The sequence below is a fragment of the Dromiciops gliroides genome, chromosome 4, assembly GCF_019393635.1.
Source record: "Dromiciops gliroides isolate mDroGli1 chromosome 4, mDroGli1.pri, whole genome shotgun sequence".
NCBI classification, from domain to species: domain Eukaryota; kingdom Metazoa; phylum Chordata; class Mammalia; order Microbiotheria; family Microbiotheriidae; genus Dromiciops; species Dromiciops gliroides.
Window position 1 is genome coordinate 17,649,180 of NC_057864.1, and position 15,849 is coordinate 17,665,028.

General features: G+C 44.7%; 1 protein-coding gene and 1 long non-coding RNA gene across 5 annotated transcripts in view; one reads left to right on the forward strand and one right to left on the reverse strand.

Annotated features, from left to right (window-relative positions):
* The window catches only part of NFIA (nuclear factor I A), a 708,739-nt gene that overhangs the window by 480,698 nt on the left and 212,192 nt on the right, over window positions 1-15,849 (reverse strand). The gene's annotated exons all lie outside the window — the stretch shown is intronic.
* On the forward strand, window positions 15-7,026 carry LOC122756069. The gene is made up of 3 exons (XR_006356429.1): window positions 15-589; window positions 3,948-6,560; window positions 6,673-7,026. It is a non-coding gene; the product is annotated as an uncharacterized LOC122756069 (long non-coding RNA).

Here is a 15,849-nt window from a genome sequence, read left to right on the forward strand (position 1 = left end):
GTCACTTTAAATCGACCACACGCTCACACACACACACGGAGACACACACGGACAGACACCCGCGCACCCCCCCCCCCCATAGCCGCATGGGCATTCCACACGTGTGTGAGGGCTCGCCGGGCCGTGGCATGCATTCGGCAGTGGTTACTGTGTATGGGGGGAGGAGGGAGCAGAGGGCCCTGTCCCCCCGCCCATCTCTCCCTCTCCTCCAGCACCCCGACCCACCGCCCCACCCTCCACCTTGGCTGTGGGACCCGCGCCGGCGATGCAGCCCGAGGAGAAATAAAGTCTGAACAAAGCTAGACTACGCGACAGTCACGTCTCAGGGAAACTGACTGGCGTGAGCGCAGCCTCTGGAAGGAATCCGATCACTTAGAAGCCAAACAAAGCCCGCTTTCCTGTTGTTTGGTTGTTATTTTTATTTTATTTCATTTCATTTTTTAAGACGGGCGAGAAATGCGCACTTTCGGTTCAGCTAGGCTAACCCTCTACTTCGCCAAGGCGCACGCATGTGGAGAGGAGACTGCAGCGAGCGGGATTGCTAGGGGAAGGACGTGCTGTGAGGACATTCCCAGGGAAACGTCTGAAAGTAAGGAAGGCGTAAGACGTCCTCTGCTATGTTCTATGTTGTATGCCAAGCATGGAATGAATGCCTAGGTTCTTGGTCAAAATGTCTCTGCTCGGTGCAGCGGGAGTGTAGTGCGGGGCCAAAATCCCCCAAACAGAACCCTAATCTGGGAGCCAGGACTACTGGCTTTGAGTCCCAGCTCTGCCCCTAAACAGCTGTGTGACCTTGGGCTAGTCACTTCCTCTCCTTTGGGGTGCGGTTTCCTCCTCCTTCCAATGAAGGGGTTGGGCTGTATACGAGCTCTCAGGTCGCATCCAGCTCAAACATTATCTGGTCTTGGGCTGGTGGCAAGGAAGCGAGGTTCTGGAGTGCTTAGGTGTAAATACACATCTCTACCCGTAGAATTAGAAAATCAATGCGCCCCGGTGGCTGTAGCGCAGAGGAAAGTACCTTCAGGAAGGGTTATTGGCTCGTCCGCGATTTATTTCGCATGCAACGCTATTTGAGGAGGAGGATCACGCTATCTGATTATCACATGATAGGAGAAGGGGGTGGGAACCTGACTTCCTTAAAGGTAACGTCCAGGATCTGCAAGGAGGAGATTCAGAAGCGCCCTAAATCTATAAAGCTCCTATTCGTTTGAAAAGTTGCAGGCTCTGACTCCTTGGGAGGGATAAAGACGAGTTCGAGAGAGGGAAAACAAGTTCCTTGGGAGGGAAATTTTAATGAATGAATGAACTGAATGAATGAAAAAGATATTTGGCATTTACTGCGTGCCAAGCATTGTGCTAAACTTTGGGGGTACAAACAGAACATTGAGTACTCCCGGCCCTTCCGGGGCTCACACTCTTTTGGGGGAAGAATGGACCAGATTATCTGGTTAATTTCGCAGGTCTCGACTTCGTCTGTGGAGACACTCTCCAAGGGCAGGGCACACGATTGGACCACTGCAGTGTATGTGCCACAGGTTGTATATACTCCACCACAGATACAGGAATAGCAGGACATGAGCATTCAGCCTGATAGCAGTTTCTTTCTATGGGCTGGATTTTCTGATGATCCTCTCAAGCCCATATACACTACTTGGCTGGGTGATTCATACCAGAACCTAGTGTTTTCTAACACAGTCCAGCTGAAGCTACTGGAAGCGGAAGGGGGAGAATTCAGTAGAAGTCGGGCTAATGTTTTATCTGGTTCAATTGTACTCAAGAAGTATGCATGGTCTTTTCAGGTGAGAGAGAAAGAGGAAAACTTTGAAGAAACCATTCCCAAATATTGGGTCCCTTATAACTATGTCTCTTTCCTATTTACTCTCTTGTTTGCTGTACACCTTCTCTCCAATCCATTGCCTCTTTCATTAAAGAGGTCAGGGCATGGAAAATACAGTTTGGTTCTGAACCTCTTCTCTGCATTATCTCCTAACTCAAGTCAGGAATGCTTTAGAAAAAAAATCAATGGGACTCTGGGTCTGGTTTTGTGGAATGTCCTGAGTCCTCCCCCTGTCCTGTGGTCCCTCTGGGCTTCAATTTCTTCATCTACAAAACAGAGAGGTTGGACTAGATGCCCTCTAAGGTCCCTTCCATATGATTCCACTCCTAGCTCAATAAAATGAGGCATCTGGGGGACTCAGATGGGATTGAGTGAAGTAGATACAATGTCTAAGGAGACAACTCCAAGGTTCTATTTGGGAGTTGTGGTAGGGGGAACAATGGAGTTTTTATAGAAAAAGTGTTCCAATATTGAGTTAGGCAGGGACCTTCTTGATGCTGCAAACTGGAACCCTGGAAGAGTTAGGTTGTTGCCCCCTTCTCTTTTTAAATCCATAAAACGTATTCAAACTGCATTCTCTCCCCTCATCTGGATGCTGAAGGTGTCAGGAATGTCAGTCAGGCGAATTTCGGACTGGGTTTCTCCCCTGCCTGGCCCACGCAGGAGAAAAGGGAAGTCTGGTGATCTTATTCTTGCAGGCCAAAGATTGAGGGAATTCTGAGTGGCACCAGATGCTGGTAGACGGGCCCAACTCTGACCAAAGAGCCTGCCTGGAGCCTGGAGGTGATTTTCTCCCATCCAAACACTACCAAAATAACACATTGTCCCTTGGTCAGTCTCATTACAAGTATGAAAGAAATCCCAGACCCTTAGTTCTCTGCCCTCTGGAGCGATCCTTTATCTGCTTCCTCTCCTTCCAAGTTTGGCTGGATAGGCTATCTTGAAATATGAGGCCGCCCAAAGAGGGCCTTAGCCAATAGCCAGGATTGTAATTACTCCCACCCCCACCTTAATATGAAAGCAATTGACCCTTCCTCTTTCCCAGCTGATGGTTTCCCAAAGTTGAACGTCTGAAGAAGTTATCAGAATACAACAGAGACCATGGCATGAAAAATAAGGAAGCACTTTTTTTTCTCCTCCCTGCCAAAATTCCCTTTCTCTCCTCTCCCACACTACACTCCCCCCCCCTTCAAAATAAACAACTGTCTTAGTGTACTTTGGGGGGGAATATCCTGAGACCTTCTATAGAGCATGGTCTGGCGATTATTTCATTTGCCCCCTCAGTCCTCTGATTTCTCTCAGACGTTCCTAGCTCAGTGCAGGGAGTGATTAGACAATATCAGAAAGTTCAGCAGCCAGGTGGATGGAGTGGATGGTTGCCTGTACCTCTAGCCCCAACCCCTCTGGCAAGTTAACTCCAACATGGACACTTATGGGAATTAAGGTCCCCTTGAGAAAAGTGGTTTGAAAGGGAAGGGTTGGGGACCTGGGGTCATGAAAACTGGGGACTTTAGGCCTGAAAGTGATGACTGGGAGGATGTATTCCCGTGGTAGGAAGGGAGAGCTGAGGAGAGAGGCCAGAAACAAGAGGGGAAACATTCAAAGAGAGTATTCGCCTTCTTCCCTTTAGAGCCCTTCCCCAGAAAAATCCTCTCATGAGAGCTAAAAGGAGACACTGTTTCTTACTTTCATCTTGAAAGCTGCAAAAATTAATTCTTCTGAATGATCTTTCAGCAAAAGATGGTGAGATACACAACACAGTAGTGTACTTTAAAAGAAAGACTCTCTCTAACTCTCTCAACTTAGTAATGGCAACCAGTGAAGTGAGAAATTTTTCTCCCCTTTTCCCCTCCCCTCCTCCACTCTCCCCCCTCCCCCTGCAAGTAGGAACCCTGGAAACTTGGCCAAGACTGGGCCTAGATCTAAACATTAATTTGTGATTAAACCAACTCAGCAAACTTCTTGCCAAACTCATTTCCAGGGTGTCTTGTAAAAAGCAGGGAGTAAGTTTGGGTAGATGTGTGTGTGTGTGTGTGTGTTTAGTGCATTTCTTGTGCCTGATTATTATGACTCCTATTAATATTTTTAAAATCTGTTCGTTTGAAAAAAGCTGCCTTCGGGTGAAGTGGATCCTTTCCAACCTTTCTCTTGTCCCAATCCCACAGTTCTTTTAAGAAAACAGAGTCTCCTTCATCACACACTTCTAGAGTTCATTAGATTGCAACATATTTCCAGATTTTAAGAAACTTTTCACAGTAGTCTCTAAGATTGACTCGCCATCAGAGCATGGAGAAGCAAATCCTCTTTCAAGGTAGGGTCCAGATGAAGAAAGCGATCGACGATTTAAAAAGAACCGTGTCCCTCTCCAATGAATAACTAAACCACAGTTTTTAACTTCTGAACCGCAAAGTCTTGCGACTGTGGGGCTGGGAAGCCCGGGGATCGGGGTGACTGACTCACTGGAGGCCGGCAGAGACTATGAAAACAACAGATCCACAGACCTCCAGGGTTGCTGGGAGAAAGGCAAACTTTTCACTACTTTTCGCAGCCAGTCGCGCACACACGTGTTTTGTGAATGTCTGGGGTGGAGGGGGTGGGGAAGCTGGAAATGCCCCTAGCAAACCCCACACTTGGACACCGAATAACCGCTCTGAAAAAAACTTGTACTCGATAACTGGGAGGATCGCCTCAGATCTTGGGAAGGTGTGTGCAGATCCACGCTCGTGGGTGGGAGCCCGTTCTGGCTAGACACACGGACTCTGAGAGCAAAGAATACGTCCAAATTGGGTCCACACCCTCTCCCGGATGTCTGGGTTTGGACACACCACGGACCCGAAGCCTTAGCGCTCTCTCTGTTTATGTTTTGTGTGTTGCAAGTTAGAGAGAGGCACAGCCCGGGACCAGCTTGCGGCTTTCCAGCCTCACCGACGCACGGGTTTCCTGAGGCTCTGAAAAGGCCCGGCAGCCGCAGAAAGCGGGACAAAAAGTCTGTGGCCCAGGCGGGGGAGAGAAGTTTGCAGAGACCACAAGAGAAATTGATTTACGGCTCCCCTTGTGCCAGCGATTACTGGGCTAAGATGTGTCGGCCGCCGCGGCGCTGGGGCTTTTTCGCAGACTTTGAGGCTAGTTTAAAATGTTTGCTCTAGGAAAGCCAGGAATTACCATCACAGCCCTCTTTCTCCCCTTTACATTACCTCTCCAACCTAGTAACCCCCGCCTCCCGATGTCCCTGTCCCTTTGGGGGACACCCCGCAGCTGTAGCGGTCTTTGTTAATATTCCTCTTCAGAGATACCCGCGAGTTTATTTACAGTTTTTCATGCGCCCGGACGCACGGCAGTTTCTAAATGTTGCAGTTTATAACCACTGCGAGGGTTGATTCTAGAGGAGCCCTGGAGCAATGAACTGGTTTTCCCCCTAAAGCAGTGTGGAAAGGGGTGCGGAAGTCACGTTTGATTTTCCTGCCGAATCCCGAATCTCCTGTTCTCTTTTCCTCGGCACACTCTGATAGTTTTTTTGGCACCGAGCAGCTGCATGAATGTAGGGAATACTCATGTACACGGTCTGTTATCTTTGCTTAACATCAGGGGGATTACTTTAATATGCCAGTTCCCAGTTTGTTTTATGAAAGAAGGAAAGAGAGAAAGAAAGAAAGAAAAAAGGGAGGGAGAAAGGAGAAAGAAATGGAGAAAGAAAAAGCAAAAAGAAAAAGTAAGAAGCAAAGAGAAAGAAAGAAAAGTAGAGAGGAAGGAGAAAGAAAAAATGAAGAGAGGAAGAAAAGAAGAAAAGAGAGAGGGGGAAAAGGGGGCAAACTTCACCAACTGTACGACATGATCAATGGACCCAGTGCCAACTGCGTTTTCTTTTTGTACCCACTCAGCTCCCGCAAGCAGGTTCTCGGTTGCTTAGTCCACAAACAGCCAAAGCTTCGGAACACCGCAGCTCAACCAGTCTGCCTGTTTGAAGCCAGCCGACCCTACGAAGACAGTTCCCCGAGCAAAGAAAGCCCTTGGGAGGGCGGAGGAGGTCACCCCTTGTCGGTCGGGTACCTTTAAAGCGAATTAGAACTTTTTCGAGAGACTGTATTTGTGAATGGTCCTTTTTTTTTAATTATTATTTTTTAATACTATTTTGGGACAATTTCAATCTGATGAAATAGGCAGTTAGGGATTTACCCGACTGATTATATTTAGGCCTTGTGGGGGGAAAAATAGTAACAGTCGGTTAATTTCTCTCTTCCCTACAGGTCTCTTCTTTTGCTCTTTCTCTTTCCTTCCAAATGGGGGTAATAGCCTCATCTTAACTTGACTCGAAGGCTTCCAAAAGATGATAGTGGATGGAGAAAACTGAGGTTGAAATAAAGTAAGCTGGGACATCCATAGCCCGGCTCTTCCTTCCTCAGCAGCTGTTCCCACCGGTTTTGCTCACTAGAGCAAACGGCCTCTTGAAATTGACTAAAAGCTTTCATTCCGAGTGTTTTGTTTTTGTTTTTCAAAGAAAACGCACTGAACTTTGCAACAAGCTTTGCCTCTAAAGGATGAACTCTGGGACATTTTATTGCCTTTGGGGAACAGGGAAAACTTTAACTTAACGGGGTTTTATTTTTTTTAAAGTGAGACGTCGGCTGGAGTTCTCTTTAACCGATATTAGTTAGTTTCATGAATGACAATTTCGACCTCTCCAAATATGCAAATGAAAATGTTCTTGACCGGGTTCCTGAACTGGGTAAGGAGCTGTATATTAGAGATTATCTCTAAAGGGAAAATTCTGAGATCAGTTCTTTCCCTAAAGCGCTTGCAGCTTTTTCATTAACGCGTTTCTTTTACCTTGCTACCAGAACGTCGAAAAGACGATTTTTATGAACGATAATAGAATGAAAACCTCTGGTTAATGAGGTCCTTCCCACCCCTGATGAGCTGCTCCTTCTACATTGAGAGAAGCAGAACGGTAGTCTTCCTGGAGATCATCCAGCCGGGGCTGCATTGTTGGAAACTTGTCTCGAGTTTTCTTTAATTCCCGAGACCGACACGCACACCTGGAACCACAGGCGAACATCGACTGCCGAAATTTCTGCCCCAGGGCCCACTATTAAAGGAGCCGCCTTAGGAACTCCAAACTACCCCTGCTCTGTTTCTCTCTCTCTCTCTCTCTCTCTCTCTCTCTCTCTCTCTCTCTCTCTCTCTCTCTCTCTCTCTCTCTCTCTCTCTCTCTCTCTCGCCCCCCTCCCCCCAACAAACACACTGCCCCTTGGTCATTAGCTTCTCCTAATCTGGGGCAATAAAGTGTAAAATAAACCAGTTCCTTCTTTCTTGTCTTCTATTTCCCAAAGCCTCCCTCTGTCTGTCTGGGTTTGATTGAAAGCTTGTAATTTACTTTATCTCTGACACTATAAAAAGAATAGATACTGTAATGAAAAGATGTATGAAAAACACTCTGTAAAACCTAACGCATTATATGTTGGATATTATTATACTTATGTATACATAGTTATCTAGAACCATGCTTTTATAGGGTTAGGGTACTCCAATTAAGGTATACCCTGCTACAAACCTAGATAAGCACCTGTTTGGCAGTTCACAGTGGCCTGAAGCATAGAATGGTTAATGACTTGTCCAGGGTCACACTGCCAGTATGTCATAGATGGGACTTGAAACCAACCCAAGTCATCCTGTGGCTCTGAGTGCAGCTGACACATTCCCTCTTGTCCTTTTTCTCAGTCTTGGCTGGTTGGGGTGCCAGATGAAAGTCATCCTCAGGGGTGTCTATCCCAGACTTTCTGCTGTTTTCTTATTGTGGAGTCTGGAATTGGCACTGAGGAAGCTGTACTTGAGTCTGTGCTCAGGTCCAGAAGAAGAGTGAGGGCACCTGAAGTAAGGGTTCAGATGAGAGCTGCCGCTCACCTTCCCTCCCAATGAGGCCCTCCTCCTTGTCCTGCAGGTGTCTCCCTCCACAGTCTCTTCTCTCTCCCCTGCCATGTCCTTAACACCCCAAATTGTTTTTCAGCTTCTACTCTGGAACTAACCAAAGGGCCCTATAATATGTAGCTGGGAGACACTTCAGTGACCAATTAGCCCAACTTGGAATCTTAGACATGACAGGCATTAATGTGCGGTGCAGAGAATGCTGGGGTTCCAATCATCACTCTGACACAAACTTATGAGACAAAAGCCATACTTCTCTGGGCCTCAGTTTTCTTATATGTAAAATGGGACTCCATAATGCCACCTTCCTGGGTTGTTGTGAGGCTCCAACAAAAGAATGTTTCTGCAGAGTTTTACAAACCTTACATAGGAATATCAAAAGTATTTACTATATCCCAGGGACCATATCAGGCACTGTAGAGATGCAAGTACAAAAATCAATGACAGGGGGCGGCTAGGTGGCTCAGTGGATAAAGCATTGGCCCTGGATTCAGGAGTACCTGAGTTCAAATCCGGCCTCAGACACTTGACACTTACTAGCTGTGTGACCTTGGGCAAGTCACTTAACCCCCATTGCCCCACCAAAAAAAAAAAATCAATGACAGCCCTTTCCATCAAGAAACTTACAATCTAAAAGAGGAAACAGCTCATAGAGCTCTGTGACCCTGGGCAAATCACTTAACTTCAGTCTGCCTCACTTTCCTCATCTGTAAAATGAGGAGAATAATATCACCTATTTCCCAGGGTTGTTGTAAAGATCAAATATATAAGGGCAGCTAGGTATCGCAGTGAATAAAGCACTGGCCCTAGACTCAGCAGGACCTGAGTTCAAATCCAGCCTCAGACCCTTGACACTAGCTGTGTGACCCTGGGCAAGTCTCTTAACCCTCATTGCCCCCCCCCCAAAGATCAAATGTATAAAGGGAGTTGCCAACCTTAAAACTGGAGAAATGGTAGATGTCCAGGGGACTGATAGTCGGGGGTACCTGCTTTGGACAGTCAGTTATATCAGTGGCAGATTTGTAGGTTAAGAATTAGGTTTAATGATTAAGAATCTCTAGTAATTAGAAAGTTCTTCCTTCCCTTTTCCTTCTACCTTTAGAGATCATAGAATACTTAGAGACAACTTAGTCCTAGCCCTTCATTTTGTAGATGAGAAAACAGGCTCTGAAAGGCTGAGTGACTTGCCTAGAGTTTCACAGGTTCAGTCCTTGGTAAAGCCTCCTTCACCACCTATCTGCCCATAACACTCTTGTCCCTCCCAAGACACATCTTAACCTCTGCTTTCCCCCCATGTGCTGCCAACGGGGGTGGAGGTGGGGAGCTGGGGGCTGGGGCCAGATGGGATTCATCCTTTTAATGATCTCTCCAGTTGCTTGGGCTCCCTGATTAAAAGTACGAAGGGAAGAAAGGAAGGAACAAGTTAACCAGGCTGAATAGAAAGTGCAAATCTGAGTCAACCCTGGAGCCCCAGGCTCATCTTGCTGCAGTGAATGAACCAGGGCGCCACCTACAGGCAGATTTCAGGCAGCAGCCCAGAGAAAGGCACCTCTTTTCTTTGCCTTAGGGGCCGGGTTTCAGAACTGGACCAGTGCCCGGTGGTTTTCCCTAAGCCTGTGGCTTCTGTTTCTGCCTGGAGAACAGGGACTGATGGCTGCAGCTGGGATCTTGAGGTTGAGGGGGAGGGGTGTGTGTGTGTGTGTGTGTGTGTGTAAGGGGGAAAGGGAGGAGGGAGGAAGAGAGAGGCAGACAGAAGACGGAGAGAGTGTGTGAGAGAGACAGAGACTGTGCGTGTGTGTGTGAAAGGGAGGAGGGAAAAAGCGAGAGGAGAGAGACAGAGATAGAGAGATATTCAGACATGGGTTTGAGCCAGAAGGGCCAGCAGGCTGTGTGTAATGGGGACAAACTCTGGATTTGGAGCCAGGGGATATAGGTGAAAATCCTAGTTCTTCTTCCTTTAACTCCATGTCCCTGAACAAGTTGCTTAACCCTGTTTCCTCGTATGTCCATGAAGGGGATCCTAGCCCATGAATTCTAAGCTCTCTTCCTCCTCTATTTCCTGTGACTGGATGGGATTTTGGTTGACAATATCTGGTTTCTGAAAATGTTGGTTGGGCTTTGAAATAGTGAACATACCTCTGTATTTGGAGCCAGAAGCCTTGGGTTGCCTTATTCCTGCCAGCAATAATTATAAGAGCAATAACAGTTGTCATGTATGTATGGTCTTGGAAAGCCATTTGGAATTTGCTTTAAGCTTTGCCAAGCACTTTCTATCTAGTCTCCTCTGAGCCTTACAATGTAGTAAGGAAGGTACCACAGGTATTATTGTTTTCACTTTTACTAATGAGGAAACTAAGGCTGAGAGGTTCAATGAATTGCAGTCATCTGTCCACTTCAACTTGCTGTGATGCATTGGTTAAGGCTTTATATCTTGTGTATAGTAGAGACTTTCATAAATATTTACTGAATGGTCTTAACCCTTCAGATGCTCAATTTCCCTTTCTGTAAAATGGAGATAATATTCACTCTTGTTTACCTGGCAAGGTTGATAGGAGAATACAAATCAGTTGCCAAGTCCTGTTCATTCTGGACCCATTTCTTTCAGATGATTTCCCTTCTCTTCATGACCAGGGCCACCTGCCTAGTTCCAACCCTCATCATCTCTCCCACAGACCATTGCAAGAGTGCTTCATTTCATCTTTCTGCTTCCATCCTTCTCCCTTACCAACTGACCCTCCCCATAAGTGTCAAAGTAATCTTTCTTCCTGAAGTGCACATCAAACCATGTAAGTACCCTACTTTGTAACATTCAATGGCTCGCTATAACTTCTCTGATACCCTATGGACTCTGTTTTCCCTAGCCTTTCAAGACTGATTTCTTATTTCTCCCCTTCATGTAGACAACCTGGTCTGTTTCTCGTTCCTCACTCCCTCCTCCCTGCTGCTTCTCTGAAGCCTTAGCCTCTTCCTTCAATGGGCAGGTCAAATGCCTCTTCCTATAGGAAGTCTTTCCTCATCCCCCTAAGTGTGATTTTACTTCCCCCTTAAATGATCTTGTTTTCATTCATCTGTTTACTTGTTGTGTCCCCCACTAGAACTTAAGCTCTATTCAAGTAGGGACTTTGACTTTTGCCTGGCATCTAGCACAATACCTTTCACATAGTAGGTACTTAGTGAATATTTAATGAATTGGATTGAATAAAGCTTGGGCTCTTAACCTATGGTCCATATGTTCATGGGAAAATTTGGGGGTTCCTGAGTTGGATAGGAAAAAAACATCTTTATTTTCACTAACCTCTAACTGAAAATTAGCATTTCCTTCCTTTATGAAAGTAGACAAGGCATTATTGAGAAGGGTGCTGTAACATTCATTGGATTGTGAAAGGGGTCCAGGGAGAAGGAGAGGAAGAGAGAAAGGGAGAGGGAAAGAGAGAAAGAGGGAAAGAGGGGAAAAGGGAGAGGGAGGGAGAGAGGGGATGCAAAACATTAAGAACCCCTGGAATAAAATAATAGGAGGGGTTGAACACTGAGCTATCTACTCAGATGTTTAAAAAAGTCAGTCGAAGCAGGCACATTTTGTAATTGGATCCAGATCTATGACTTCAGTGGTACAGGAGGAAGCTGCCCTGGAGGAACCCCCCTCTCCCAAAGCAGATTGCCACTCTCTTGTTATCTACAGCCTTAGAGAGCAGCTTGATCTTTCTAGGAGGTAAAGTGACTTGTCCAGGGTCATAAAACTAGTGTTTTGTCAGAGAGGGCTTGAACCCAGGTCTTGCTGACTCTGAGATCAAACCTTTATCTGTTATGTCATACTTCCTATTAGCCATATTATTAATATAATCTTATCTGCCATCTCACCCTGTACCTTCTTCACTGTTTCATTTTGACAATACCCTAGATTGAGAGGGTGCCAGGAATCTGGGTCCAATAAGAAGGGGTCCTGGGATCATTAATGAATAAAGAAGAAATCACTGTACTACAGGTGGAAAATTCTGGTAAATATTTAGCAATTGGCTCTCTTGGGAAAAAAGTGTAAATAGGACACGCTTTTAAGTATAAGCTGCATCAATAAGATTTTCCCCATAACCCCCTGAATCAAACAATTAACAAAACACCAAACCAAGCCCTGCTTTGTAGTGTTTGTCAATATCGAAGGCATAAATGCTCCCTCTGAAAATTTAACAATGGGTTCTCCATTGGAAGCTGGTTCAAACTCCAGAAGCCATTGTTAAATTTTCAGAGGGAGAACACCCCTGTCTATAGGTGACTTTCAGACGTCTTTTCATGGTCTTAGAGAACTGATAAACTATGAAACTGTCCTTAGACCTTAACCTACTAGCTTCTCTTAGCTACTTTCTGTTTCATCTATATTATAGCTCAAGAATACAAAGAAACCCTGAAATACCATTTTTGACATAATGCAAGGCGGGGGTGGGTGGGTGGGGGGGTGGAGCAGAGCCAGAAGAGTGGAGGGTATACTCACTTTGATGGTGGAGATGGAGAAAGTGAATAAGGATGAATACCAAAAATAAGAGAGAATACCAAGGAGCTTTAGGGCAGGGCTTCTTCACCTTTTGTGTGTTGGGGACTGCTCTGGTCATCTGGGAAAACCTTCTCAGAATCATATTTTTACTCGCATTAAGTAAAATCCATAGGATGCCAAAGGAAAACCATTTTACTGAAATAGAATTTGAGAAATATTTTTGTTCATGGATCCTTCATTAAGAATTCCTCCTTCCTTACAGGGAAAGACTGAAAATGTTTGCTCCTTTATGCATGGGAAATAATAGGTTTAGGGGTAAATAGTAACTAAGCAAGTCTAGTTGGTTGTTTTGATGTTCAGTGTTTTTTTTTAATGTAATAAACAAGAGTAGAGAAAGTAGCAGAAATCACAATATCTTATAGCTTTCTAAGTGATTTACATCCATTATCTAATTTGAGGCCAGAAAAATCTGAGTGTTGGGTTCCTGATTAGGATTTAGCACTGAATGACTGGGGTGGGGGAGGAGGAGAGGTGGATGGTTCGTTTTATAATTGGAGGGTCCTGGGAGCCCATTTTCTGCTGGAGAGGACAGAGGGGGAGAATCAACCATGGCTATACCAGTGGGAGCTGGTGAATTTTCACTGGGGAAGCATGAGCCCTCTTCTCCACCTTCTCCTCCCTCTCTCTCCATGCTAGTAGTGCTGTTTCTCCATCTAAGAGTATTAGCATCATAAGGAGGCTCAGAGAGCATCCTGTCCAAATTCCCTCATTTTATAAATGGGTAAAGGAAAACTCAGGCTGAGTGGCTTGCCCTGGTTTCATAGCTGGTGAGGGGGAAGAGTCAACACAATAATCCAGTTCTTTTGACTCCAATTCCTGTAATCCTTAGGTCGCATCATATGACTTTCCCAGGCTCAGTCCTTCTCTTTCTTGTGTTGGCAAATTGAAGAAGCAATAATAGAGGCAGTGTGGTGCAGTGGATAGAGACTTGGCCTCAGAGTTAGGAAGACCTCAGTTCAAGCCCTAAGTGAGTGAGTCTGGGCAAGTGTCTTCCCCTCTCAGTGCCTTATGCAATCCTTATGTGCTATAAACTGTAGAGAAGGCACAGCTCTACATTGGTAGAGGGAATTTCCTCACCTGAGAATTCTTTATACCAATGAAGTCACAGATGCAATTCCTATCTCTATGATGTTAAAAGGAGAAGCCACCAGGTGATGACCATAGATACACAAGAAAGCTGCCTTCTAAGATGGAGAGATTGGCAAAAGCTAGATTCATAATCAGGTCTCTTGACTGGACCCTCAATTCCCAAATTACTTGTCCTCTAAAACCCCAAACCCAAAACATTAAAAGACCCAGAAGCTTGAAGGAGAAAAAAAACATGGGGTCAGACCATGAACTATATGAAAATATGTAGATGATACCCACTTCTTTTATCTACACAGGGGATCTTAACCTTTTATGTGTTATAAAGTCATTTGGCAAGGCTAATGAAGCCTCTGGACCCCTTCTCAGAATACTATTGTTACCTACATTCATAATTGAAGGAGATAATATATTTTATTTAATTTTAGTTAATGAAAAGAAAATTAAATATTTAGATTGTAAATATTTATACTTAAATAAGAATAAAGATACCCCCCATCCAAGTTCATGGACCCTCTGATATCTATGGAGGAAGCCTGTCTTTTGTCTTTCTTTGTATCCCCAGCACTTAAGGACAATGTCTGGTACATGTTTGTTCAGTCATTTCAGTTGTTTCTGATTTTCCATGACCTCATTTAGGGTTTTCTTGGCAAAGATACTGGAGTAGTTTGCCATTTCCTAAAACGGTGAAGTGACTTGTCCAGGGTCACACAGCTAGTAAGTGTCTGAGGTCAGATTTGAACTCATGAAGATGAGTCTTCCTGATTCCAAGTTCAATGATCTAGCCACTTCACCACCTAGCTGTTTAATAAATGCTTATCTACTGATGCCAGGTTAAGAAATCCTGCTCTACTGCTTTCAATTAATGTTCATTCTCTTCAATACCACAAGCACCTACTAAGTGCAAGGCACTGAGCTAGGAACTGGATACAAACACAAAAGGAAAAATGGGTCCTGTCCTAAAGGAGTTTATATTCCACTGGGAAATAAAAGTATATGTGTAATAAGAAGTATACGATAAGTAAATACCAGATGATTTCAGGAGGGAAAAGACATTAACAGCCCCCAGCATGTGGAAAGGGTTCCCATAGGAGATGGTACCGAAATCGTACCTTGCTAATTTGTGATGGAGCGTGGGCTTTAATGCCACTGACTTCTAGCCCCAGCAGGCTGGTCATGTGATTTCTAGCTATATATTCTCCAGAACAAAATTTCACTATAACCAACAAATACTTAGAGCTTTGCTATTGAGGGAATTGACCTTTACCATGTAACTGCCCTGGCTGGCTGGGTAATTAGGGAGGTGTTCTTAATACTGCATTTTGGAGGGATCGGGTAACAAAACCCAACATTTCTGGAGTGAATACTACACATAGGGCACTGTGCTTGTTGCTACGAACAAAGTTTAAGGTACAGTTCCTAACCTCTAGGAGCTCGATTCAAATGAACAAATAATTCTGATTTTCTTTCAAAGCTTAGCCCAAGCAGTACCACCTCTTCCTACATGAGGCCCTTCCTGATTCCCCTGGATGCTTATGCCTTGCCCCCCGCCAAGTTGTATTTATTTTTTATATACTCATGTTATATTTTCCCTCCCTCATTGAGGGCAGAGGCTATGTCATTTTTGTCGTTGCATTCTCAGTGCTTAGCACAGAACTTAGTCTATTGATTAACTAACGTTATCCAATTCCTGCAATATTTATTAAGCCCCTACTATGTGTAAGGGAAATAGGCATCATGGTGACTAGATAGGGGGCTGGTTTTATTTATTTATTTTTATTTTAGGAGGCAATAAGGGCTAAGTGACTTGTCCAGAGTCACACAGCTAGTGTCAGAGGTCAGATTTGAATTCAGGTCCTCCTGACACCTGGGCTGGTGCTCTATCCACTATAGAGCCACTTACCTGCCCCAGAGGGCTGGTTTTAGTGTTAAGAAGGTATGGATTCAAATTCCACTTCTGACATGATGGCTACTATGTGACCATAGGCAAGTTACTTAACCTCTTAATGAGTTGCTCAGGCAATTCTGTGTGATAGTCCAGTGGCCAAGTTGGCTAGTTGTATCAGGTGGAGGCTTTCTTTCATGGGAGATCTTCATAAGATTGAAATAATGGATCTGGTAAAACAAAACAAAACAAACAAAACATCCAAGGTGCATGGTCCTTCGCTAGATGTTTATGTTGGCGACATAAATAATGAATGAAATGAGGAATGAATGAAAAACATTTTTAAGTAGATCTTCTATTACAGGCACCGTGCTGAGTAGGGAGGGAGCATGCATCTATAAAGAACTGATTTTTTTTCCTCCCAGTTACTGTGCTAAGTAACAAATATTATCTTATTTGGTCCTCACAGCAGCCTTGTGAAGGAGGTGATATTATTATCTCCATTTTACAACTGAGGAAACTGAATCCAAGAAAGGAGGTCAAGTGATTTGTCCAGAGTCACACACCTAGTAAGCTTTT